The 27412-nt window shown below is 40.5% G+C and overlaps 2 long non-coding RNA genes across 2 annotated transcripts in view; one reads left to right on the forward strand and one right to left on the reverse strand.

Moving 5' to 3' along the window:
• Positions 1 to 27412, forward strand: part of LOC140694698 (uncharacterized) — a 321210-nt gene that overhangs the window by 207913 nt on the left and 85885 nt on the right. The gene's annotated exons all lie outside the window — the stretch shown is intronic.
• The window catches only part of LOC140694687 (uncharacterized), a 50587-nt gene continuing 45300 nt past the window's right edge, over positions 22126 to 27412 (reverse strand). Inside the window, exon 7 of the long non-coding RNA XR_012070264.1 lies at positions 22126 to 22395. This is a non-coding gene — a long non-coding RNA (uncharacterized lncRNA). The remainder of the gene's footprint in view (positions 22396 to 27412) is intronic.

A 27412-nucleotide genomic window follows, 5' to 3' on the forward strand; every position in this document is an offset into this window, starting at 1 on the left:
TTCCATCAACAACAGTTTCTTCAGGACATTTATGCACATATAACCATCACACAAAAATGATTGCTTAGACATATTATAAGAGAAATAACATTATGAGAATGCCAAATTCATGACAAGTCAGTGTCAAGACCCCAGAGTATTAACTGGATGAGATCTCACGTGTGCTCCACAGTGAGCTTTAAACCCTTAGGACACAGTCATGGAACAGTAGGCATTTTCTTTCTTTCCTCCAAGTTGGCTTTACTGGAGAACTCTGTAGACAGAGGAAGACTCTGGATCCCACCTCTACTACTTACACAAAGGGCTCATCACGTGGAGAGGGATCAGCGCTGGTGTGACCGGCACCAATGTGAGCACTCCCGTGCCCACCTCCCCGAGGAGCAGAGCTCCCACCACAGGAGCAGAGACCCCCAGGAGCAGAGGTCTCCCCACGGGCACTGCAGTGCCTGCAAGAATCAGGAGTCTGATGAGTGAGCCTGGGGCGGGCAAGACAGGAAGCAAGCACCGCTCCCTCAAGCTCTGCAGGTGATCTCTGTGTCATCTTGAATAAATACAGTCAGCATTAAAGATGTTTGACAAGAGGGTAAAGGGTAAGGCCTCCCCAAATCTCCAAGCATTCTTTTAGTGGGAGTCCTGTTAGAACACATGGTGACAAGAGACGCTGGCTTTACATGCGCACGTTGCCCTCAGGGCTGCAGGGGAGGCCACGGTGCTGCCTCTGCACCACCTCCTGCCCTCGTCCCCCAGACCTCACAGGGGCCGCTGACTCGTTTCTCTGACTTTCTCTCCTTGGTTGTGCTGCTCTTCCAGCTTTTAAGAGCTCATAAAATCCTCACCAGAAAATCTTTAATAATGAACCCAACTAAAACGAAATCAACCAAAGGGACACACTGCCTTCTTCATTACTTTATATTTTAGGAAGATATTCTTGAAGACGACTCCCTGACATGAAGGGGTGGATTGAGGGGAAAAGAAAAGAAGACAACCATTTTGGGCCCATAAAAAATGAGAGGAAACTAGATGGTGTCTAGTCTTCATTGCACCTCTCTGCCTGCCCCAATTTCACATGCCCCTCCCAACTGAACTCATCAGAACTCGACTGAAGGAGACGGCTGTGCAAATTTATTGGAAACCAAATTAATCACTACGGAAACAGTCTCCCAAACCCAGCGAGAACACAGTAAGCTGACCCGTGCCAGGATCTGAATACGTGCAGATCCAAATTCCGACCCCCTCCCTGGTGGGTGTACTTACAGTGGGGGTGTCGCCATGCAGTTTGTCTGCATCCAACATATAAAAATGAAAGGGACTCCAGTTTTCAACATCACAGTCCCTCTGAAACAACTGGTGGTCAATTAGCGTTTGTCTCCAGCAAAACTCGATTTTCTCCCCTGCACGTGGGGGGTGAACACACAGAAGTGACTGATGATCCCCGCTGCGAGTGTAGCTAAGCATTTCTAAGCAAACTGGCTCCATCACCCTCCTGATGATCAGGGGATTGTGTGAGCCGCGGGGCTCTGCACACTAACGGCCAGGCAAGGAGGGCGCTTTCTTACATTGGGGAGAAAAAGGCTGGAGAAGCACTCGCTGGAAATAAATTCTAATTAAACCTTCAGGTGCGGTTCCTGCAGCAGAACTCACGCCAATAGATGAGGCTCCCTCCGTGCTGTCCAGTCATGTGAGCCAGGCTCATTATTATACCTGTGTGTTTGGTTTAGCAAGTGAATAATGTCTGTTTTCTGGAAATTGCATGAGGGTGGAAAACCTTCCAAACATGTTCATTTATTTGCTGTGGAATTTGTTTAATCCTCTTAAGAGCATTTAGAATGAAAAACTTCTTAAATTAGCATGTTTGCCTGAGAGACCTTTCCAGGCACATGGGCCGAAATCTAGGACAACGGAGAAACAAATTCAAAACCGTTTCAGCTGCACAGCACCGCAGAATGTGTCCAGTTTGAGAATCAAGAATTTTTTCTCCACACACTTTTCCTCCTCTGCCCAAATTAATCAGCCTCTGCTGCTCTTGTATAATGAGTATCGTATGACTCATCTTCTCTGCCTGTAAAATGGAAATGGGAAATAATTCTGCCCAATAAAGTGTCATAGAACTAACCCCCAAAATTATATATATTAAAAAAAAGGGCTTTAAGCTGTCCAGGGATATCAATAATTAATTTAATGTATCAATTGTTACCAGAATAAACTTTTTAGAATGTAACCCCTCCTCAGAAAACTTCAACTACTATTCAATAAAAATATCACAGGAAATTTCTGAAAAGAATTTAAAGGAAAATCATATTTAACTGAATCATATTCTAGTCACACTGAATAAATTCTCTTTAGAGAACTCCTACTTTTTTTTTAATAAATGACCTATAAGAATACACCCAGCATTAATCAGTATATCTTCATTCCTTTTTTTAAAATTCTGAAGGCATGCTATTTTTCTTAAACCAAATGAGGAGGTATTCACAAGCCAATAGAGAACGGAATTACCTAAGAAGACATTATAAAGCAGCAAGAGCAACTAGCACTATGTCAAACATTCTGCCTGTGAGTCACTCATATCATCTCATTTTGACCTGACGGCTTGGAGGTGAGCTCCATCAGCCCATTCAACACATAAAGAAACTGAGGCTATGGGTGGTCATGTTTCCAGTACTTGGTGGAGCCAGGATCCAAACCCGGATCTTTGTCTTTAGAGCCTGTGCCTTTACCAGATCACACGACATTTCTCACTCTTCAAATGCACTCAGTCCCAAAGGTAACACACCTTCCTTGCGTTTCTAGGAGTTTTAGGATGTACTGAATTACAAGGACTAATCAGACATTTGTGTGGCCTAATTTTATATTTTCTGGTTTTTCTGAATATGTTCAGGCCAAATTCATTCTACTTATGAGAAGTCCTGAGGCAGAGGAGAGAGGGGAAATAAGCCAGACATAAACAATTTCAAGGGATCCACTTCATGAAGGAAGGAAAGTATTGAGTAAACCACTTCAGCAACATGCTTGTCAATAAACCTTGGTGTCTCTGTCTCAGCCTGAAGGAGCGTAAGCCCTCCAGCCCATCTGCCTTCCTGCCACATACCCTGGATGTTCTTGGTTCCCTCACCTGTGACAAGTGTGTTCTCCTAGGACTCTGTAGAGATTAAATGATAAAACTATATGCAAACGGGCTACCTCATTGCCAGACAGTAGGCACTGAACAAATAATAAAATTATTTTGTTTCATGAAAATGGAAGACAAGTCTCCCAATTAAACATTCCTGATAGAATCCCAACAAGCACTTTAACTTATCTGCCAGAAATTGTAAAATAGCATTTCTTTTTTGAAGGCTGTATCCATTCTCCCTACTTTTTACCAATCCTGGCTGTTATCCTGAAAATCTATTCCCAGAACTTGGCATCCATCTCCCATATTTAAATCCTTTAAGTTTGAAATTATGATGAAGCTTGGGCACATAAAGTTTCACACCATTATTCACAGAATAAACAAAGACCACAGGATCAGGGCCACCTTCAGGCCCCATGTGCTCAGGACAGGCTCCATACTTCACAAAATCAGAAGCATGCTGTTTGAAGAGAAAGGAAATTGAATGTGATCAAGGAGGCTGACATAGAGCACCGGCCGGCTCACGAGACGAATCCGTCGCCCCCTCGTCTGACCTAAGTCATCTAACACAGTAATCCGTTGATCTCTAACTAAAACTAGAACACGGGTAGGGCTGGAAAGTAATAATTTTTCCTACAATATATACATATTGTCAACTAAAAATTGGCACTTGTCATCTGTCTCTGATTTGGTTAAGTCATGAGCCACTGCACTGCTGGCCTCCAACACCCTCTGAACATCAGGAATGGGGCACTCTGTGCTCTGGGAAAATGGGCAGAAAAGTCTTCAGATAGTTAGACATTTTCAGGAAATTTTATGAGCCCAAACTCTTGCATCTCCTCCTATCTAGAAAAGCACTAAAATCATTAACAGAGACACCTGCTCCTTGACTAGCAGCAGCCTCTGCCTAAACGTGTACTGGACCGCACGTCCCTCTTCACTGAAATCTTATATAATTCTGAGCTCCCCCTCATCTTCAGAGCAGTTCCTCCGAGCTCTCTGAGATACTGTCACCTGGACTCTGGTCCTCATTTTGCCCCAGATAAACTTTAACCAACATCTCTCAAATTTTGTGGTTTATCGACAGTACCACAGAAATCAAGTTTACATACTTGAACTCATAGTAAACATCCAGTATCAAACATTTCTTGATTTAAATTCCTATTTAAATGTAAATAATTATTCCATTTCTTAAATATAACATTTTTAAATATAAATTAACAGATATTTGTGAAACTTCGAAAAATACAGTCTAGAAAAATTTTAGCAACTAAAAAAAGCTATTGTGTGGAGCTTTAGAATTTCAAAAGTGGAAGAGAATAGTATTGTAACTCAAGTTCTTGTTTTAAATGCAGGGATCCTGAGACCTCAAAAGACATATCAATTTGCCTGATTTTATACACTGTCCTATAACAGAAAATCTAGAACTAATTTCCTGGTCTTTGAGAAACCAAGGCTTCCTCTGCTGGTGCAGGGCTGAACTTTATGAAAATGGGTCGTGAGAAAGAATCAGAATATGGGGACCTGGGTGAGGCAGCGGAAGAAAGGAGGGTCTCACCTGGTCGTGGGTGAGAAATAGGCTCCCGCAGTGCTGGTGTGATGGGCATCGCTCAAGTGCCTGAAAACTACTATTTAGCACACCTGCCACCAAAACGTACACAAGCTGTTTAGCTAGAAGGCTGACCAGGAGGCTTTCTCAGTGAGACAACGAGCTACATTCACATAAATTCTACAACTACAGGAACAGAAAGAATAGAAAGCTGATATTAATTTTTAAAAATTTACATCAAGAACCAAGGAAATTCCAGGAGACATATAAAGAATTGTTGGACGTTTCATTATGGGAACTTACTGCCAATTCATTTGTCTTAAAAGCTGTGCTATAAAATATATTGTCCTTTGCTGTTCCAAATCACATTTGAAAGAAATAATGTTTCTTAAGTGTGTTCCTGGAAATTTCTTCTATTTCCTAACACCAAATCTCAGACCCTTAATTAAATGGGGTGTTGGCATTTTGTCCACTGTTCTCTTGGCAATTTGCTGTTCCTTCAAAGAACAAGGGGGGAGTCACACAGAAAAGCATTTGAGCATCAGGCTGCTTACATTTCCTCCAGAAGTCTTGGAAAATAACGTGGAAATGAACAGCAGGACAGAAACCTGGCGGGAGGTTCCCTGGCTAGAAGGTGAGAACAAATGTGTTCTCCAACGTGCTCTGGTAGCAACTAGTTTAAATGAACCGAGCAATTGTTCCAGCATACACGCAACTCTACATGAAAATCTCAATCATTACCAACCGCTCAGTGCAGCCCGAAGCAATGGACGGACTGAGGAGGCCACTGGCGCCTCATCATGGTGCCTTACATCACGTGCAGGATGAGAGGTGCCTCCCCGCCCCCTCCCTCCCCTCCCCTCGAGGGAGATGGCTGGTCCTCAGCTGAGCTTACCTCATAGCAAGCTGTCTCTCAGCCCTCTGTCTAAAGCAAGATAAAAGCAGGAAAGCTACCTGGGACTTTACAGAACCATCCCAAAAGGGAACTGAAGCACCTTTCTTCCCTCCTCTCAGCTGCCTGGAATGTGGACTTGATGGTTGACCCTCAGGCAGCCACTTTGGGCCATCAAGTTGACGGGCTGAAAATAACAGGCATCTGGTTCTCTGACCCCGGGGCCTTCATGCAAACCAGCCCTGCGGTACCGATTGCTTGACTTCTTTATGTAAGAGGGAAATACAAGTTTAGCATGTGTTAGCCACTGCTGTTATCTGGGGAAGTAGCTGTTGTACATTGCCATGGTAAGTCCTAATAATAAAGTTAAAGTTTCACCAAAAACTATTTACCAAATAGTTAATAAATGATAGAGTTCCTGATTTTTGTTTTAATGCTATGAAATGTAAGTCAAGTTTCAGCATATGCTAGTAAAATAAGACACTGTGGAGGAAAAGCCAAACAGAGATTGTAGAACAGAGACCCAAAGCATCCTCTTCTCCAAGGCACAGGATGACAGCTGTGACTCTACGTGACAAGGCTGGAGTCACATGGGCTACCTGTTTTCCTTTTCTTGGGTTGTGTTTTGTTCCCAGCCATGGGAAAAATGGATAAGGCTGCTGGTCAAATTATTTCAGGAACAGCTTCCATCATGTAGAACCCCTGTCTCTTCCTTTCCTCTGCCTCTTGGAATGTTCTGACACAATTAATCAGTCCAGCCTTCTAAATTGAGCAAATGGATCTCAATCAATCTGCTTTTAGACACAGTTAAGAAATAGACATTAAAAAGCATAACTAGGAAATCTTATCTTCCAGAGGTCATTGCACAGATGAAAAAGGAGAATAGCTGTGAATCACTCTGTAAACCCTAAGTGCAATACAAACAATATTAGTACTGGTTCTATGTCACATTCATCAAAAAAGGAAAACAGAACAGTTTTCTACCAGAAGGAGAAGGTGCTTTGCAATTTTCTGTCACTTTAAATCTTCAAAAGTTTCTATAAAATTGATGTCTTTAAAAAAATCAATGCATATTAGGGACCAATTTTAATTCCTTCATCTCCCCCGGTTTAACACATATCAAGAATGATACAATTTCTAGACATTTTATCTAGGAAATTCTTCGGTATACATGGGGCACAGAGCATGACAAATTGTCAGTATCACTCAGGATAGGAAAACCATGTTTGATACCCGAACTTGAAGACATGAAGAAGATGCCTGACTTATCCCACTGACCTTTCAAGCTATTATTTTTGAAACATTTGTTTCTTCTTGGTCCAGAACAGACACGCATTTGTTGATGTGAGACATTTTTAGTAGAAATGTCAACCCATCATTACCACTTTAGAGACCGAAAACTTACCCTCCTCATCCACGTGAACATAGCATCCTTACTGATTCCTAACATGAAAAATGACCACTGATGACATCTCAGGATGCTCCAATGCAGAGGTTCTCTGCTGCAGTGAGGAGGAAAGAGCCGTGTGCTTCAAGACGCACTTACTGTCTGTAGCTCACTTGGCAAGACACTGCAACTTGTCTAAGCTAAAGCTTAAAAGTGGAATATAGAGACAACATCCATGGCAGAGGGCATTCGGAGGCTAATTCCTTGGCCCCACTTCATCACTTCTCAAGAACCGTGGGCAATACCTTGAGAAAGTCAGCAATATGTTACCCAACACATCAAAAAGCTGCGCCTCCTACTAATTCACAGTAAGTGTCATCTGGCTCAAGAGATCTCCCTGTGTCTCTATAGTGTACGTCTAATTTTTCTTTATTTTCTCGGTTGGGGGACACTCCTTTTTTGAAAATCCCCCTCCCTGCAGTAGAAGTTCTTAGTTTCCCAATCAGAATGCAGGCTTGAAGGGGGGCAACAGAGCTGAGAAAACATAAATCAGTATTTATTCCTTGATATATTTTTTGCACATGTACTAAAAATCATTGGGTCAGTTGGACATCAATATCATATCTAATTTACACAATTGTCAACTGTCATTTTACTACCAGCTCCTGAAACAGTCACGTGGTCACTAGGTTTTTATTCTTCCCTTGACCCATGGATTCGATGATTTCTAACCAGACACAATAGCTTTTTGAAAAGAAGTCTGTTTCACCTTTTGCTTTTAAACTGAACTTGTGTCCTTGACCCTGACTTCATTCCAACATTCCCAAAAAGGTATCCAAGGACAACCACATTTGACATCATCACTAGATGTGTTGAATACAATGCTGAGCTGATTCTTCCAGATCATTAAAATATAAATGCACATTATCCTGTGGTCATCTTCAATTTGTGGTGTTTTCAGTAATCGTTACCTCTTTGGATACTTTATCACACATTTAGCATTTCTTTATGCAATTCAGTTACATTAGTATATAAGATTTCAAAAGAACTGCTTTCTCAAAATGATGACATTTAACATCTATGGTCTTTTTTAAATCAAGTAATTCAATAAGGTTGTCAAGGACAGCAGTGAAGGTTGTGTGTGGAGATTGCTGCTTCAGAGTCTCCAGTCCTGCCCCATGATCTTACAGGTGTTTATGCATCTTTGTCTGTGTTATCACATCAGTCTATTAGGAGCTGAAATTAAACTACCTGGATGCTAATTTTTCTTTTTAAAAACAATAAACTCAATTTCCCCTTCTAATTCTTTATTGTTTCTCATACTGAGGCTCACCACTTTTCCTAATATATATATTTGGTGGGGAGGGGGGCACAGCCCTGAAAGCCTGCAGACAGCACCAACTCTATAAGATTAACCAGAGGTGGCCGTGGATATTATGTGACTTCAGCCACTGAGCACGAGCACCTGCTGTCCCTCCAACTGTTCTGCCTCCATTGTTGACAGCCCTGAAGGTCACTGCACCTTGTAAAATTCTACAACATTACAGTTCATATATTTTTGAAAGTTATATATTTGGGAAAGTCGTCTGCTGTTTGTGTAAAAAGGGGGGTGCTTCCCTTTGCTCATTTCATGCTAAACTAAGTCCAGAAAGACACACACACACACACACACACACACAGTTCTGAGTGCCCCCAAGGAAAAGTTTGAAAGGCTTTGGGAGAGTGGTGGCACTCAAACTTTTGGAAATTTGAGCTCTATGAGAGCATCACTTATTCAGAAATTAAGCATTATAATTCTTAATGAAGAGATTCATAATCACCCACAAGATACTTACCAGAATTTTTTAAAAGAAGTTATCTTCCCTAAAATCCAATGATAATTCAAATATCCATGGAAAGAAAGTAGATCAGTAATATCAAGCAATAATTTCTACACTATTGCTGATTAGCCTTCAGCCCCAACCAAAGGCCATACAAATAAGATACCTGGAGATAAAGAGATGGAAAAGAGGTATTAAAAAGCAAGAATATAAAAGAAGTAGTGGCCTTATGGAAACCTGTTCATTTTCTTTGAAATAATTTCTTGGTTACAGGAACTCACTCTTGAGGATCTGGAAATGCATCAAGAGGAAATCTAGCAGGGAGAAGAAGGAGAAGTAAGTCTCATTTATCTCTGAGGCTGATCCTAAATGAAAAAAATTTTCTTGGCTTCCAGAATAGACAACATGCATGGTTCCCTTAGCAGAAGACTGAGGAGGAGAGAAAACTGAATGTGTGTACAAACCATCCTTCACCAACCCTGTTGGAACACAGAATTTTGGTGTAAGGGGCACTGCCTGACCTATAAATATAAGAGAAGGAACAAGCTCTAATAAGGTTTCTGAGCGAAAAATGCTTTTAACTTTAAACCTACTCTAGGAAACATGCAGAGAAATCATGGTATGTGCTTGAGGTGTAGCCTTGCTGTTTACATTACATAAAGGAATGAGTCCCCACATGTACCATTTTGGGAACGGAATCTGTGTTGTAGCCTCCTTCACTTAGGTTTTTAGAAACCCTGAGTTTCTGGCCACGGGGAATTAGGCTTGTTGCATATCTAAGGGGCAGTAAAAACTCCAGGGCTCTTTTCCATTGCAAACCACTTCTACTTGAGACCGGCTTTAAGAATCATGCTGAGAAATCAGAGTAAGTGTTTCTACATGTCACTCTACATTTTATGCTGGATGAAAGAACGTCTCTCCACATGGTCACCTCTGACATCAGTATGTGTGTTGGAGACGTCCTTCACATAACTTCTTGGAAAGCCAGAGTTTCTGGTCTAGAGGAACTATGCTACTTACATATCTAAGGGGAAGCAATCGCAGCAATTATATTTTCCAGAGCAAACAATTTTTACATTGAAACCGGCCCTTGAAAACATACAGAGAAATCAGAGAATGTCTTACTACAATTCACTCTACCTTTTATGCTGGAAAAAAGAACGCCTCAACACATACTGAATTCTGAGGGTTGAATGTGTGTGAATACCGCCAAACACATAGCTTGTTGGGAAGACACAGTTTCTTTTGGGTGGGTAACTAGAACACATACATATATAAGGGGAGGTATTAATTGCAACTCAGTTTTACAGTGAAAATTATATGAACTTTGTACAGGCACTAAGAAACCATACAAGAATGCAGAGTTAGACTTTCTACTGCAATCCATTTCTATTATGCTAGATTAACGAACGTTTCTCAACAGCTACTTACTGACAGTTGAATGTGTGTGAAAGCAAACAATTCACAATTTTGTCAGGAAAACACAGCCTCTCTTGTGTGGGGAATCAAAACACATATATATATAAGGGGAGGACTAGCTACAATTAGGTTTTACAGCGAAAATTGCATAAACTTCAAAAAGGAAAAGGAAACATACTGAGAAATCAGATTGTTTCTACGGGTCCCCACTCGTTTAATGCTAGATGAACGAACGCCTCTCCACATGAACAATTCTGAGAGATGAATCTGCGTGAAAGACGACAATAATTTGGATTCTTGGGAACATAAGTTACCTTTCGATTGGGGAAACACACTACATAAATGTATACGGGGAGGCACTCTTTAAAACAATGTTTTACAGAGAAAACAGAGCGAAATTGAAACAGGCACTAGGAAACATACTGAAAAATCAGAGAGTTACAATTGCTCCACATTACACTAATGCTTGACGAACAATAGTCTCTGAATATGATAAAATCTGAGAGGTGAATATGTATGAAAGAATACAATAACTACAATAACAAAGCTTGTTCAGAACACACAGTGGATTTTGATCTACAGATATATATAAGGGGAGGTACAAGCTTCAAATCAGTTTAAAAACAAATGGAATAAATTTCTAACGGGCACTACGAAACATACTGAGAAACCAAAATAAGTGTTACTATTGCAACACATTCATTTATTTCAGATGAATATAAGTCTATTCATGAGTAAAATTTTGAGAGATAACTGTGTGTGAAAGCAGATAATCACCTAGCTTATGAGAAATACAGAGATACTATTCAGTGGGAAACAACAGGACATAAATATATACAGGAAAGAACTAGTTCCAACTCGGTTTTACACGGAAAACTGCATGAAATTCAAGCCGGCACTAGAAAACAATGAGAAACCAGAGAAAGTGTTTCTCCTGCAAACCATTACATTTGTGCTAGATGAACGAACGTCTCTCCACATGTTCAGGTCTGAGAGATAAGTGCGTGTGAAAGCCGTCCTTGACCTAGCTTGTTGGGAAACAAAGATTCTTTCAGTAGCAAACACCACAACATACATATATTTGGGGAGGTACAAGCTCCAACTCGGGTTTACAGTGAAAACTGCAGGAAATTCAAACAGGAATAAGGAAACAGACTAAGAAAGCAGAGAAAGTGTTTCTCCTGCAACCCGTTCCCTTTGTGCTAGATGAACGAACGACTGTCCACATGCTCATTTTTAAGAGTTAAGTGGGTGTGAAAGCCATTCAAAACCTAGCTTGTTGGGAACACAAAGTTCCCTTTCAGTTCCAAATTTCAATATATAAATATATATCGGGAGTTACAAGCTCAAATTCGGTGTTACAGTGAAAACTGCAGGAAATTCAAACCGGCACTAGGAAACAAACTGAGAAACCAGAGTAAGAGTTTCACAAGTAAACCGTTCCATTTGTGCTAGATGAATGAACGTCATTACACATGCTTATTTCAAAGATTTAACTGGGTGTGAAAACCGTCCTTCACCTAGGTTATTTGGAACACAAAGATTCTTTTCAGTATCAAACCACGGTACATACATATATATGTGGACTTACAAGCTCCAACTCATTTTTACAGTGAAAATTGCAGGAACTTCATACCGGCACTAGGAAACAGACTGAGGAACCAGAGTATGTGTTCCTCAGCAACCAGCTCACATTTTGCTACATGAAAGAACGACTCTACACATGCTAATTTCTAAGAGATAATTGGGTGTGAAAGTCGTATTTCACCTAGCTTGAGGGGAACACAAAGTTACTTTTCTGTTCCAAACTCCACTACATATATATATATGGAGTGGTACCATCTCCAAGTGGGTTTACACTGAAAGCTGCAGGAATTTCAAACCCGCAATAGAAAGCAGACTGAGAAACCAGAGTAAGTGTTTCTGCTGCAACCCGTTCCCTTTGTGCTGGATGAGTGAACGTCTCTCCACATGCTCAGTTCTGAGAGATAAGTGTGTGTGAAAGCCGTCCTTCACCTAGCTTGAAGGGAACACAAAGTTTCTTTTCAGTTGCAAACTCCACTACATACATATATATGGGGAGTTACAAGTTCCAATTCGGTTTTACAGGGAAAACTGCAGGAACTTCAAACCGGCACTAGGAAACAGACTGAGAAACCAGAGTAAGGGTTTCCCCTACAACCCGTTCCATTTGTGCTGGATGAACGAACGTCTCTCCACATGCTATGTAATGAGAGATAAGTGTGTGTGAAAGCTGTCCTTCACCTAGCTTGAAGGGAACACAAAGATTCTTTTCAGTAGCAAACACCACTACACACATATATATGGGGAGGTACAAGCTCCAACTCGTTTTTACAGTGAAAATTTCAGGAACTTCAAACAGGCACAAGGATAGAGACTCAGAAACCAGAGTAACCGTTTCTCCTGCAACCCGTTCCCTTTGTGCTGGATGAACGAACGTCTCTCCACATACTCAGTTCTGAGAGATATGTGTGTATGAAAGCCGTCCTTCACCTAGCGTGAAGGGAACACAAAGTTTCTTTTCAATTGCAAACCCCACTCCATACATATATATGGGGAGGGACAATCTCCAACTCGGTTTTACAGTGAAAACTGCAGGAACTTCAAACCAGCACTAGGAAACAGATCTGGAAACCAGAGTAAGTGTTTGTCCTGCAACACGTTCCCTTTGTGCAAGATGAGCGAAAGTCTCTCCTCATGCTCATTTGTGAGGTATAACTATATGTAAAACCCGTCCTTCATCTTCCTTTTTGGGAACACAAATATTGTTTTCACTTACAACTTCCACTACAAAAATATATACGGGTAGTTACAAGCTCCAACTCGCTTTTGCAGTAAAAACTACAATAACTTCAACCGGCACTAGAAAACAGACTGAGATACCAGAGTAAGTGTTCCTCCTACAATCCTTTCTCTTTGTACCAAATGAAATGTCTTCTCTCCACATGCTGAGTTCTTGAGAGATTAGTGTGTTCAAAACTGTTCTTCTACTAACTTGTTGGGAACACATGCTTTCGTTTTAGTTGAAAGATACACATGCGGATATACTTTCGTTCATGTTGCACAATGGATACGTGTTTCTGAAGGAACCCTCACCCTTGTTTCTCAGTCTGTTTCATGGTGCCGATTTTAATTTCCTGCAATTTTCAATGTAAATCCGTGTTGGAGCTTGTACCTCCCTATATGTATGTTTGCAGTGTTGTTTCCACCTGAAAAGTGTCTTTGTGTTCCCAAAAATGTAGGTTATTGTCTGTTTTCACACACACATCTCTCTCATAATTGAGCATGTGTAGTTTTGTTCCTCTATCTATCATTAAGTGAATGGGTGGCAGTTGTAACACTTACTCTTGTTTCTCATTATGTTTCCTAGAGCCGCTTAGACTTTCATGCAGTTTTCACTGTTAAATCGAGTTCGAGCTATTACCTCCCAATATATATGTATAAATTTTTTTTCCTATAGAAAGAAACTATGTGTTCACAACAAGTCAGGTGATTCACGGATTTCACACAGACATTTTCTCAGAGTTCATCATGTGGACAGACGTCCATTCATCTAGCAGAAAGTGAATGGTTTGCAGTAGTAACACTTCCTCTGGTTTTTCAGTATGTTTTTTAGTGTCTGTTTGAAGTTCATGAAATTTTCACTGTTAAACCGAGTTGAGCTATTACCCCCATATATATGTATGTAGATTGTTTTCCCACTGAATGAAACTCTGTGTTCTGTACAAGCTAGTTTATTGATGGCTTCCACACAGTCTTAACTCTCATTACTCAGCAAGTGGAGAGACGTTTATTCATATAGCATAAAGAGAATAGGTACCACTAGAAACTCATACTCTGATTTCACGGTATGTTTAATATTTTCGGTTTGAAGTTCATGATGTTTTCACTGTAAAACCTTGTTGGAAACTGTACCTGCCAATGTATATTTATGTAGTGTGTTCCTCACTATAAACAAACTATGTGATCCGGAGGAGATTTGTGATTTTTGGCTTTCACACACATTCAATTTTTCAAACTGAGAATATGAAGATGGATTCGTTCATCTACCCTAAACAGAATGGATTGCTGTAGATACACTTACTCTGGGGTCTTAGTATATTTCCTAATTCCGGTTTGAAATTGATGCATTTTTCACTGTAAAACCGAGTTGGAGCTAATGCCATCCCATATACATATATACAGTGGAGTATCCCTCTAAATAAAACTTTGTTTTCCAAACAAGCTAGGTAATTAATGGCTTTTACACTGACCTAAATCTCAGAATTTAGCATGTGGAGAGATTTTCGTTCGTCTAACCTAAAAGGAATGGTTTGCAGTAGAAACACTTACTCTGGTTTCTCAGTCTGTTTCCTCATGCCGGTTTGAAGTTCATGCAGTTTTCACTGTAAAACCGTGTTGGGGCTAATACCTCCCCATATAAAATTATGTCATGTATTTTCCCCATGAAAAAGATTGTGTTTCCCCAACAAGCTAGGTGATTGACTGCTTTCACACTCACTTACTCTCAGAATTGAGCGTGTTAAGATACGTTCCTTCATCTAGCATAAACAGAGAGGTAGCACTTGAAATAATTACTCTCGTTTCTCAGTATGTTTCCTAGTGGTGGTTTGAAATTCATGCAGTTTTCAGTGTAAAAACGACTTGGAGCTATTACCTTCCAATATAGATATATGTAGAGTATTTCACCACTCAAAGGAAACTATGTTTTCCCTACAAGCTAAGTCACAGTTTTCATTTGCCCATATTCAACACTCAGAACTGAGCATGTGGAGAGGCGTTCTTTCAACTAGCTTAAAGGGAATGATTTGCAGTAGAAACACTTACTCTGTGTTCTCAGTATGTTTCCTATTTTGGGTTGAAGTTCATGCAGTTTTCACTGTAATACCGAGTTGGAAGTATTACGCCCCCACATATAGGTATTTAGTGTTGTTTCCCACTGAAAAGAATTTGTGTGTTCCCAAAAAGTTAGCTGACTAACGGCTTTCACACACATTTAACTCTCAGATTTGCACATGTGTAGAGACGTTCATTCATATAGCATAAAGGGAATAGTTAGCAATAGAAACACTTACTGTGTTTTCTCAGTATATTAATTAGTGCCGGTCTGAACTTCATGCATTTTCCATTTTTGAACTGACTTGGAACTAGTACCTCCTCATTTATACGTTTGTAGTGTATTTCCCCAATCAAAAGTAACTGTGTTCCCTACAAGCTAAGTGATAGATGGCTTTCACACAGAGTCAGCTCTCAGAATTGAGCATGGGGTCAAGCGTTAGTTCTTCTCGGATGAAGGGAATTGGTTGCAGTTGAAACAATTATGTGGTTTCTCAGTTACGTTTCCTCGTGCCAGTTTGAAGTCCATTCAATTTTCATTGTAAAATCGTCTTCAGGCTAGTACCTCCCCGTATATATGTATGTAGTTAGTTCGGCATTCAAAAGAAACTGTGTTCCCTACAAGCTAAGTGATAGATAGTATTCGCTAGCATTAAACTCAGAACAGAGCATGTCACAGGCTTTCATTCGTCTAGTATAAAGGGAATGGGTTGCACTAGAAATAATTACTCTTGTTTCTTAGTATGTTTCCTAGTGTCGGTAAATTTGCTGCAGGTTTCACGGTAAAACAGTTGGAGCTAGTACCTCTCCATATATATGAATGCATTGTAGTTTCCCACTCAAAAGAATATGTTTGTTTCCAACAGGCTAGGTGATTGTCGGCTTTCACACACACTTAACTCTCAGAATTGAGCATGTGGAGTCTGGTTCATTCATCTAACATAAAGGGAATGGGTATCATTAGAAACACTTACTCTGATTTCTCAGTATGTTTCCTAGTGCCGGTTTGAAGTTCATGCAGTTTTCACTGTAAAATCGACTTGGAGCTAGTACCTCCCCATATATATGTATGTAGTGTAGTTCCGCAGTCAAAAGAAACTGTGTGTTCTGTACAAGACTAGTGATAGATGATTTCGCACACATTCCACCCTCAGAACTGAGCCTGTGGAGAGACGTTCGTTCATTTAGGATGAAAGGAATGATTTGCCGTAGAAATACTTACTAAGGTTTCTCAGTATATTTCCTCGTGCCGGTTTGAATTTCATGCATTTTTCACTGTAAAACAGAATTGGAGCTAGTGCCGTCCCATATATATTTATATAGAGTTATTCCCAACTCAAAAGAAACTGTGTGTTCCCAAAAAGCTAGGTGATTGACGGCTTTCACGCACACTTAAGTCTCAGAATAGAGCATTTTAAGATACGTTCATTCATCTAGCATAAAGGGAATGGGTTGCATTAGAAACACTTACTCTGGTTTCTCAGTTTCGTTCCTAGTGCTGGTTTGAATTTCATGCAGTTTTCACTGTAAAGTCGACTTGGAAATATTACCTCCCATATATATGTATATATTGTTTTTCCCCACTCAAAAGAATCTGTGTGTTCCCTACAAGCTAACCGATAGATGGCTTTTGAACACATTCATCTCTCAGAACTGAGCATGGAGAGAGGATTTCATTCGTCTAGGATGAGGGCAATGGGTTGCAGTAGAAACCCTTAGTCTGGTTTCTCATTATTTTTCCTAGGTCCGGTTTGAATTTCATGCAATTTCCACTGTAAAACCAGGTTGGTGCTAGTACCTCACCATATAGATATCGTGTAGTTTCCAATAGAAGAGAAACTGTGTTTTCCCAACAAGCTAGTTGTTTGATGGCTTTCACACACATTCAACTCTCAGAATTGAACATGTGTAGAGGCGTTTGTTCATGTAGCATAAATGGATTTTGTAACTTTAGAAACACTTACTGCGATTTGTAAGTATGTTTTCTAGTGCCGGTTTGAAGTTCATGCAGTTATCAATGTAAAATCGTGTTGGAGCTACTACCTATCCATATATATATATATATATATATGTAGTATAGTTCCACACTCTAAAGAAACTGTGTGTTCACAACAAGATAGGTCATTGACCGATTACACGCACATTTAACTCTCAGAATTGAGCATGTGGAGACGCGTTCGTTAGTGTAGCATAAAGGGATTGAGGAGCCATAGAAACACTTAATGTGATTTCTCAGTATGCTTCTTAGTGTCAGTTTCAAGTTCATGCACTTTTCTCTGTAAAACCGAGTTGGAGCTAGTACCTCCCCATATATATTTATGTCGTGTATTTTCCCACTGTAAAGAAACTGTGTATTCCCAACATGCTAGATGATTGACGGCTTTCACACACACTCAACTGTCAGAATTGAGCATGTGGAGAGGCGTTCGTTCATCTAGCATAAGTGGAATTTGAAAGCGAAGATAATGACCTATGTTGGTAGGAAAACAGTAAAGGGAGCATTAATTTTGGGCCTGTATAGTTATGGTCAGCATACATGACAGAATTTCATTTTCAGCAGAATATTTCTTTTTTTTAAGCTTCAGAAAACTTAATTCTTTCCTGTAACTGGATATAGATAGTGAATGTTTTAAAGTCTTTAAGTAACTGCTTTAAAGTAGAATTGTTACTTTGCTTTTGGTCTTTAACCTAAGGGAATATCCAGAATTCCAGTGGCAGTTCAAAAGCAAGGGCCTGAACCTTGCCTATTACTTGTTTTAAGTACAGTAAGAATAACTGTAGACTAGGGTACTGTGGATAACTGAAGGGCTGCTTGGATATGTTGTATGTAAGTTATATTTTCACAAATTATTAATATCATGAAAATCAATCAACCTTGGTGATCTATTTGGTATAATTTAATCTTTAATAATGTAGATTTTGATAGCCCTTTTATTTATGTAACTTATGAAAATAAGTTGGCTTTATATAACTACTTTCTAGATAAATGATTAAATTTTGGGTTTTTTTTATCATTTTCTTCTTAAAAATAGGATATTAATTACACAATATGTATTTTCCTTCAAGTTCATACTTTTTTCCCTAAACTATCTTGACTTGTTTAGATAAGTTAACCCATAGTCTTATTTATTTTAAACACTCAGTATGTTCTTCTGTCTGTTGCTTTATTAGAGAGCAAGAATTTCTTATTATTTTTAATAAAATATACTTGCAGGAAACTATACTGGGATTCTTTCATTCACAGAGTCAAGCAATGATTCCTGTTTTGTTAGATCAGGTGTATAAGCCTCTCAACTTCCAAAAGATTAAATGGACAAAGTTAAAAACGCCATAAATGATCGACTAAGTTAGTTTATTGTGTTCCTTGATTAAAAGTATAAATATGGGTCAGCCTTAAATTCGGATATAAAGCTGTTATGAATTACATGAGTCTTCTCCAAAATTCTTTTTTGTTAAAATTTTTTATTGATTTATAATCATTTTACAATGTTGTGTCAAATTCCAGTGTTCAGCACAATTTTTCAGTCATTCATGGACATATACACACATATTATCACACTTTTTCTCTGTGAGTTATCATAACATTTTGTGTATATTTCCCTGCAAAATTCTTTAATTTGGGCTTTAATCCCTCCAGTAAAATGCTGGTTTGAAGGAAGAAGAAAGTTGAGAAATGATTCAATCCAAATTCTATGGGAATAAACAAAGCTAAATGTTTCAGTCATTTTTTGAAGCAGAACAGATATGTTTTCTGCACCATATGATTTTAATAGTATTCATCTGAACATACGGTTTAGACACCATGAGACCACAAGACAACAAACAAGATATCAGGTAAAGCAAGAAAAAAAACTGAGGGGATTTTCTACTGAAAATTTCCCCTAACTCGAACTAATAGAGAACAAATCTGATGCCACATTGGATCTGTTCCTTTAGTTTGAAGCACTGTGCCCTGTTTTCCAGGCTTAATCTTGCTGGCTCTGCACCTTTTGTAAAACAACGTTGCCTTTAGCCTAAAACCTACAGAAAAGCCTATTCTCGGGGCTCTGACCTTTAATGATGTTAGCACTTCTGCACTTATGCAGGGATGGCAAGTTGCAAAATAGAGAATAACCTTTGTTTTGTTGGAGATTTACAGGGACACCACAGCCTGACCCACATGGATGACTGCAAGAACAAAGAATGCCTGCAGCAAGAAGTTTGCACAGCCAACCACACTCCCTCCGCTTTTTAGCTTACAAGTGGCCTGAATTCTGACTTGGGCAAGATGATTCTCCAGGACATTATTCCCCCATCTTCCTAGTCTGCCAGCTTTCTGAATAAAGTTACTAAAACTTGCTCCAGAACCTTGTCTCCTGATATACTTTTTTTATCACTGTTTTGCAACGAGCAGAATAAGTTTGGCCTCGGTAACAGAACCAGCTTTGTCATTCCATCTGATGTGAAATCTCTCTGGGTGTACACGTGCTTGCCTGCTGGTGGTGGTGGTGGTAGGCAAAAATATTTCACTTCTCCTGATTTCAATAGGCTAAAATTTCCTGCTATTTAAGTCAACTCTAGACTTTTACAGAATCACCTGCAGATGTGCTTCTGGAAGCTAGAAAAATTCCAACAATGAAAATAATTGTATTGTCTCCAGACAAGATACTTTTCCTCAAAACTGAGTAGCTGTGAAACACACTTCAGGAGTAAAGATAGATGCAGTGTGCTTCATTTCCCATGTTGTTCCAACACAATTTTCCAGTTATATCAAAGTAAATTAAAGTCTGTCTTCAATAGCAGATGCTCTGGCATGATACAACAATGTCAATTCCACTTATTTATTGAGCCAGAGCAGTTTTAGAGTAAATGATTTTATACCAAATCCTGCTTGATGTCCTGTCTTCTCCCTGGTGGCTAATTCCTTCTTCTGTCTTCCTAAAAGTTCTCCTGTTATGGGAAGTTAGCCTTTATTCTGCACATTCAATTGGGAAGGCACAAATTAAATAAATGAGGGGATGACATGCATATTTAATTCTTATTTATACATAAATACAAGCACAGAGGACCTGTGTCTTGGAAGACGTCACTTCCTAATGTGGGCAAGAGGATGGTCTATAGTTCAATCAAAGATCTAAAAGCAGTTTTCTAGGATATAATAAAGCAATGCCTGAGTTATAAGACAGAACAACCCCCGGATGTGAATCAGTGGCACCAACCAGTGGGGGCACATGTGTGCACACACACGCCCATGCACACGGAGCAGCCTTGGAGACACTCCATCTGTGCTGATGGAGCAAAGTCATGCTGGGGAGATGAGGAAAAAGTGCCTAATACAATCAAACCACGACACCTGAGGAATGGGTAATAGGAGTCAATTGAATTTTCTGCTTTGCTGAAGGTCAAACAAAAACACTTTTAGTTTCAAACGTCATTACTAAAAATTTTCTTAAAGCACAGGAGCCTGTTTTCCTGCCTTGCTTAGTGTCATATGCCATATTAAACATGACACATTCATGCTTCTCTGACTGTGGAACGGGAAAGGCCTTGCTGTCATATTCTGAACATTAGTCTATGTTTTGCAGCACAGTGGATACTGAAAATGGGGCAAATTGAGTGAATGGGAATGGACATAAACTTGCAGTCATTGACTGTGTGTGATTTGCCAACTTTCTCCAAAAAGAAGGGGTAGCAAGCAAATCAGATAAATTCAGGGCTCTTGGGGTGGGGAGTCTGGTGGGCTGACAGCTGAGTGGTCTCAGGTAGCTGTTTTACTGTGTAAAATAGTGACTATGATCCACAGTGACACATTGTCAAATTCTTGTGCCTGTAGCTGTGATACCTGGCCAAGTCTGTGCAGCCAATTTTATCGATGGTGCATAATGAAAATAACTAAAATTCCCTGAGGACCATCTTATGTGACATCCATTCATTGACTCACTGAATTCCCTAAGCACACTTTTTGGTACATAACAGTCTTAAAATATGAAGCAGGGATTAAATGAAGCTCTGAAGTGTTGAAGCCTTGCACGAAATCATGCAGATGGGAAGACACCGTGCTGGAAGCAAATCTTGGGCCAGACTACAGAACCTGAAGGGCCCAGCAAGTCCCCTCACCCAGGAACCTGGCCCACAGCCACTGCCAGGCCCTGTTCTGTTTCTATGAGTGCTCATGGGAAAGTGCCAGGGACTTAGCGTAAATATGACTTGATTAAGGCATTCAAACTGGGATAGCCTTTTGTTGGGGACTGTAACCTGGGAGTCAAACTGGCAGCGAAGTAAGGGAAGAAACAGCCCTGGTTGTAAGAACATTTCTAGGGAAGAAGGCTCCCTGATGGGCTGGCATGGGAATCGCTGTGGTTGTGAGGCCCCTGTTGCCTGTGGGGGTGTGGGCAGGGAAGGAGAGAGACTGTTCAGACTGGTCATAGTCACTACAGTTTGTAAACAGCTGAGTTCTGTTTCCTCACAGAACAGACACATGCAGGACATGAGGAAGCTTAGCTAATGGCCAACAGTGGGTAGCAAAGGCCAAGAGTGGGGTGGGGAGGAGAAATGGGACCACATTCTGGAAGAACCTCTGCTCCAGGGGTCCAGGAATATAATGAATCATTGGGGATGCACAAAGGGTTTGTATGGCCTCATCATGTTTTTCCTACTTTAAACTGATAGTCTGGAATATATGGTAAAATACGGTGGAATGACTGCTCTTATTTTAGGTTCTACAAACTCTTAAATGGATGGATTTCTATCTCCATTATACAAGCACTGCTGGGAAACCTTTAAAGCCAAGTGAGGATCAAACGAGTGAGTACTTATTAATACTATTACCATGCTTCTACTGAATTAACACTTCAGCAACAGTATAATGGCCACGCTTCTTAACAACTGCTTCTGTAAGAGCTCTTGTATGTCACAAATAATAATTATAAAAAATATTAAAATAATAACAATTACAGTTTCAACAAATATGTTGTTTATAGCGATGATAGTGTTAGCATCTCCCTCTCATATTAAACAATACTCAACACTTGATTCCTTAGGAAGCAATGTCAATGCATGTTTGGACTTTTCAAAGTCTTCAGCCCATGAAGCCTTTTTACTCACATTGGTCCACCACAACCAGAATTGCTGTTCCTTGCATGGTGGGCTGCCACGCTGCAATGTCCTGGGCTTTTTTTGGCACCATGCGTCTATACTGGGTAGTCAAGTTTCCACATACCCACTCTGATTTGCAATATATTGTTCTCAAGAGCCAACAGAGGGGCCACTGGAAAGAGGCCACAGATAAGGTGGTGAACCCAAACTGAATACCTGTTGAAGGAATGGACACACAACATGGAGTGGTGGATGGATGGAAGGCCAACATCAATTCCTCTACTCCTGTAAAGAGAGAGGGGCAAATGGTGAACTAAATCCCAAAGAGAAAAGACATTCATGGTAATAATATTGTTCAACAGTGAAAGAATCCAAACAAAAGGCAAATATAAAATCTCTGGGAAGAAGACTCATTACAACCTGTTTCTTTCATGTATATAACCTTAGTAGGAATAACATACTTAAAAATCTTCAACCAACCATAGTTATTTGCTGGTAATAAACTTGGGAATCTTGAAGCATATTATTCACTCTCAGTGTTGAAATAATACAATCTTGGAAGATGATTTGTCATTGAGGATTAAGAAAAAGAATACTGTGGTTGTATATGAGAATTTAAATCGGAATAAGGAATGTACTTTTGGGAAAGTTCTGCATAGAGAATGTTGGAGGAAATGCACTGAAAACAGGCAAGTGAGCAAGCTCCCTTGAGTCTGGGAAGGTGAATGCGGCACATTCTTTGAAGTTATTACAAGTCACAGAAAGGTATGCAATTAAAGTGTCTTCCTTAGCAAAATATCCTTCTTCAGGAATTTTTATCTTGATATTTCTATGGTCTGTGTGGTCACAAGAAGTCAAAGTTATGGTGGTGGCTTAGAAGTTCTTTTCTCTCTGTCTGTAGTTTACAGGGCATTGCTACAGATGGGGCAGCAGAGATCTGCATTAAGCTGTTCCATGGGGTGGGGGAGCAGTTAGAAATGATAAGGCCAGAGATCTAAAAGACTTTTAGACCCTAACTGGCAGACATTTAAGTAAACTAGCACAGGTATGTAATTAAGACTGTGGATGAGAGGCAAGTTTGTAGTCCCTTTAGTGTTACTGCTCAGTCAAGGGATAGGGACCACTCTGGCCAGGAACGGCAAGACCGTGGATGGGGTGGATGGGTAGGAGGAGCTGACATTTGCTTCTGACCTGAGAGGCAGGGGTGTGTTGCAGAAAAACCGACAGTGCTGTAAAGATGCCTTATGTCCACAGCCCAAAAGGAGCTGTCATATTCAGGGAGGTCACAGAGAAAGAACCAGAGTTAGTGATGCCACAGGGTCAGCAATGTGGCAGCAGTGATGTCAGTATCTGTTTCCATAACCCACCTAACCCTACATGAACACATCTGCCTACAGGGGGTAGGTAAGTAGCAGAAATATGTGGAGTGGGTGCAGCCACTGGCAAATTGGTAAGTGGACATCCTAATGAAATACACTGCTCACAGTCACCATATTGGAAAGAGGGCCCCACACTGTCTGATCCCCTTCTTATTCAAGAGAAACTAGAAATTAAGACTTCATTAGCAATCATCCCTGTTCAAACTCAGAAAAGTTACCATTTATAATGACAACAAAGGCACAGACTCTTCAGAAATAAATTAATGAAAAATGTTAAAATGATTCTGATAAATGACTTAAAGAAAGAGAAAAAAATGATTATTGAATGAACAGTAGAATGCACCATCCTCTTCAGTTGGCAGACTCAATTTTGGGGGACATAGAACATTTTTTCTCCAAAATAAATTTAGTATCTGAATGCAAATTTACTTAATAAACCTGAATGGATTTAAGAAAAAATTCTGAAAGGTGATCCTAAATTTCTTCCAGAAATATACACAAATATACAAATAAAATAATGAGGAGGGATGTTTGAATTTGTAATATTAGGGACATTCTGGAAAAGGATAAAATAGGATCAATTTTAGGAGGTATTAATCTATTGTCGTGGAAACAGTATAGTAATAGTGCGCTGAGAGTATGAATGAAATAGAACACATTTCAAGAATAGGCATGGATATTTAAGAGATTTTAGTAATATTATAAAACTGACACTTAAAATCAGTGGATTCAGGTACTGGTGTAATTAGCTAAACCACTAGAAGGCCTGGTACATTGTCCTCACTTTTGACATTAAAATAAATTCCAGATAATTTTTTAATTAAAAAATAAAACACTAGAAATAACCCAACATGATTTAATCTGTTCAGATATTCAAGCGAGAAGAACTTTCTAAAAAGCTTTTGGAACAAAGACCAAGAAGAACAAAGGCCTAGCAACTCAGCAAGGCCAGAAACGCCCCCTGTAAAACAAAACTGACCCTCGCCCAATCCTCCCTCACGGCCCTGTATTGCTCTCTGTTACTTTCTATACTTTCTTCTTCCCTTTAAAGTTTAGTTTCTTGGAGAAGTGCCTGCGCTGATGACTCCTCCAGGGCTCAGAGCACTGCATCCCCCACGGCCCTCACTGTGGCAATGAGACAGGAGCTGCACTGCCAGTGGCTGAGTGTTTCAAACCAGTGGGCATTTTCAGCTCCTCTTTATTTGATTACCAGGTAGCTTTGGCCGTGGACAAATATTTTCCTCTCAGGGGAATATTCCCCCCCTTAATTTTTGTTTTACTTAAATAAATTTTAAAAGCCCAGGCAGAAAGGTGTGTGTGCACATATCTCACACACAGATACACACAGATCTGTTTTTTAAAGGCTACCTAAGTGTAGTCCTCCTCCACCTTTTCCTCAGTTTAAACAATTAAAAGTGGGATTTAGCCCTTGCTTTTTTGCCCCACACACCCCCCTTTCTCACTATGCTCCTTTTAGTCATTGTTCAAATCCCTCTTAAGCCAGGTTACAGCCTTTTCTGTGTTGCCTCAACTAGTTTTCTCTCAACTGCTCTGCTATTCTTTCCCTTGGTGGATTTCTCTTCTCCCTTTTGCCATGTACATGGCCCTTTTCCCCAGGGCCTCGTCTTCAATCCTCCGCCTGGCAGGACTGAATTGCCCCCACGGCCTCACCCACAGCTCCTTTGAGTTCCTGACTGGTGAATCCAGCTTAACAATGGACATCACCCCTCAGATATCCCATAGACACTTCGCACTGAAAATGCCACACACAGAAATATCTCCTCGAAACCAGCTCCTCCCCTTACACTCCCCCTGCAGATCCGCTCTCCAGATGGGTCACTGGAAAGTCACCTGAGCAGCTCTGCGGCCGGCCACCCTGGCCCTGCTGTCCCCACTGCAGCAGTCACCACTTCTGCCGCCCATGTCTCTCTCCTTCTGCCCAGGGCCTCACTGAAGGCGTGTGCCACTTGTTGTCTGGGTTACCTGGGCTGGTCCCCGAAATATCCTTTCCCCCCAAAATATGGGCCTCCCCCCAAAAATAGTATCTTCCTTTCTGCTGCCAGAATAACCAGATATTCTTCAACATAAACATTATGCAATTCTCTTACTTACAAATATTCCAATATATCCCTGCTTCCTTAAGGATATATTGAAGTCTAAGCACACAAGGCCCATCGTGACAGAGGCCTTGTTCACTTGATATTCCCAACTATGTATCCTTTGTTCTAGGCCTACTTGTTGTTCTTCAGTCTGGCCAAGCCGCTTCATGCCATGTACTCTTATATGTCTCTACCTCTCTGCATGTAGTGTCCACTCCCTCTACCACAAAATAGAGAGCTAACTTCCTTTCACCTTTCAAGATTCAGTTCAAATATTTCCAGCTCTAAGAAGTCCAATTTGTTTTCCCCTGCTTAGCAATCCATCAACTACTCGCCATGCCTTGCCTGGCCTGGGGAGTGCAGACACCAAGTCTTACCTGTCTTGGTCCCCCAGCAGCTGATACAGTGTTTGGCATAGCAGTGCTCAATGTTTGTTGGTTGGATAAATGAATGAATCAGTAAAGGGATGAGAGGTCTACAATCCCCCCCAGTTACTCAGCTGCCATTTTGGAAAGTTCATTCTGCAGAGTTAAGGAAATGTCAATGCAGGTGTTGGGCAGACAGAACAGAGGTGAGGGTGTGGGGGAGACAGGCCTGGTCCTGGAGAGCGCAGGAGAGGCGTGGGTGGGAGAGCACTGGAGAGAGAGGGAATGGAGGGGGCAGGTGCAAGGAGATGTTGAAGTACAACTGATATTAAATGCAGTAAATTAAATGGAGAACATAATATATGAAGGGAAGATCAAGTTAAGACATCAAGGGTTGAAAAGGCAGTACCAGAGATGAAGAGCTCTCACTTCATCCCTCACAGCATTTCACTTATGGCACCTGCCCTCTGGGAAGTCAGTGTCAAATTCTTGAGAGACTGGTGTTTGTGCTGTGGGTGCTCTAAGTACAAAACGGTATCTTATGGCTTCCAGATTTTAAGACTGATAGATTATTTCTCTTATGTCCCATGTCTGAGTTCTCAGGCAGCAGGATCATTGGCTGGTGGGGGGAGAGATATTGTGGTTAACAACTCAGGGTTACTCTAATAATCTCAAAGGACAGTGGGGAATTCATGAAAACAAAAAAAAGAGAAATTTCTCCCAGAAAAAAGTATATGCCATATAGAACCTTGTGGGGGCCTTGGGGACAATTTTACCACCACCTCATCTAACAGTTGTATGTGAGTGTGTTGAAACTCCAAGCTCAAGTCACTTAAACATGTATGAGAACCTGGGTCCAGGCTGTGGTGCACCAGACATGGACGGGAATATGAAAAGCCTGACTACTGCCTCCGACAGGATCAGTCCATCCGGGGAGCACAATGGACACGGACACGATCACGCACCATCAAGACAGGAATCAAGTGCAATTCATGCCTAGAAAGGAGAGCAGAAAATCTCTAAAAAGTGGAGGGGTTCCTGCCAAGGCTTGGCAAGAGTCCTTCCAGGCAGAAAAGCAGAGAAAGTTACTTCAGGCGAAGGAGACTAGTGTTGGTGGCTGGTTTAGAGGCCAAACGAGGCACGGGTGGAGGGCTCCAGGGTCATCTGTCAGTAGCTGTTCCCCTTCAGCAGCTAAGAGGCATAACTAAAAAGGCAGGTGGGGTGTCATTAATGATCATGGGAAAAACTGGGAGGAGGAAACTGAGGTCAGGGGATCACCACCAAAGGCACTTTATTTTAGAGGAACAAAAAGAATTCAAAAAACACTTGGAAATTCTATCTCCCGTGAATGAAAAGAACACAAAAATAAGTTTCACTCCAGCGTTGAATACAGAATAACAGGCTGCCTACTCTCAGAAATGGATTGAATATTCTAATTCATCAGGGATTATTTAGATAA

This window comes from Vicugna pacos, unplaced genomic scaffold (assembly GCF_048564905.1).
Source record: "Vicugna pacos unplaced genomic scaffold, VicPac4 scaffold_102, whole genome shotgun sequence".
Taxonomy (NCBI): domain Eukaryota; kingdom Metazoa; phylum Chordata; class Mammalia; order Artiodactyla; family Camelidae; genus Vicugna; species Vicugna pacos.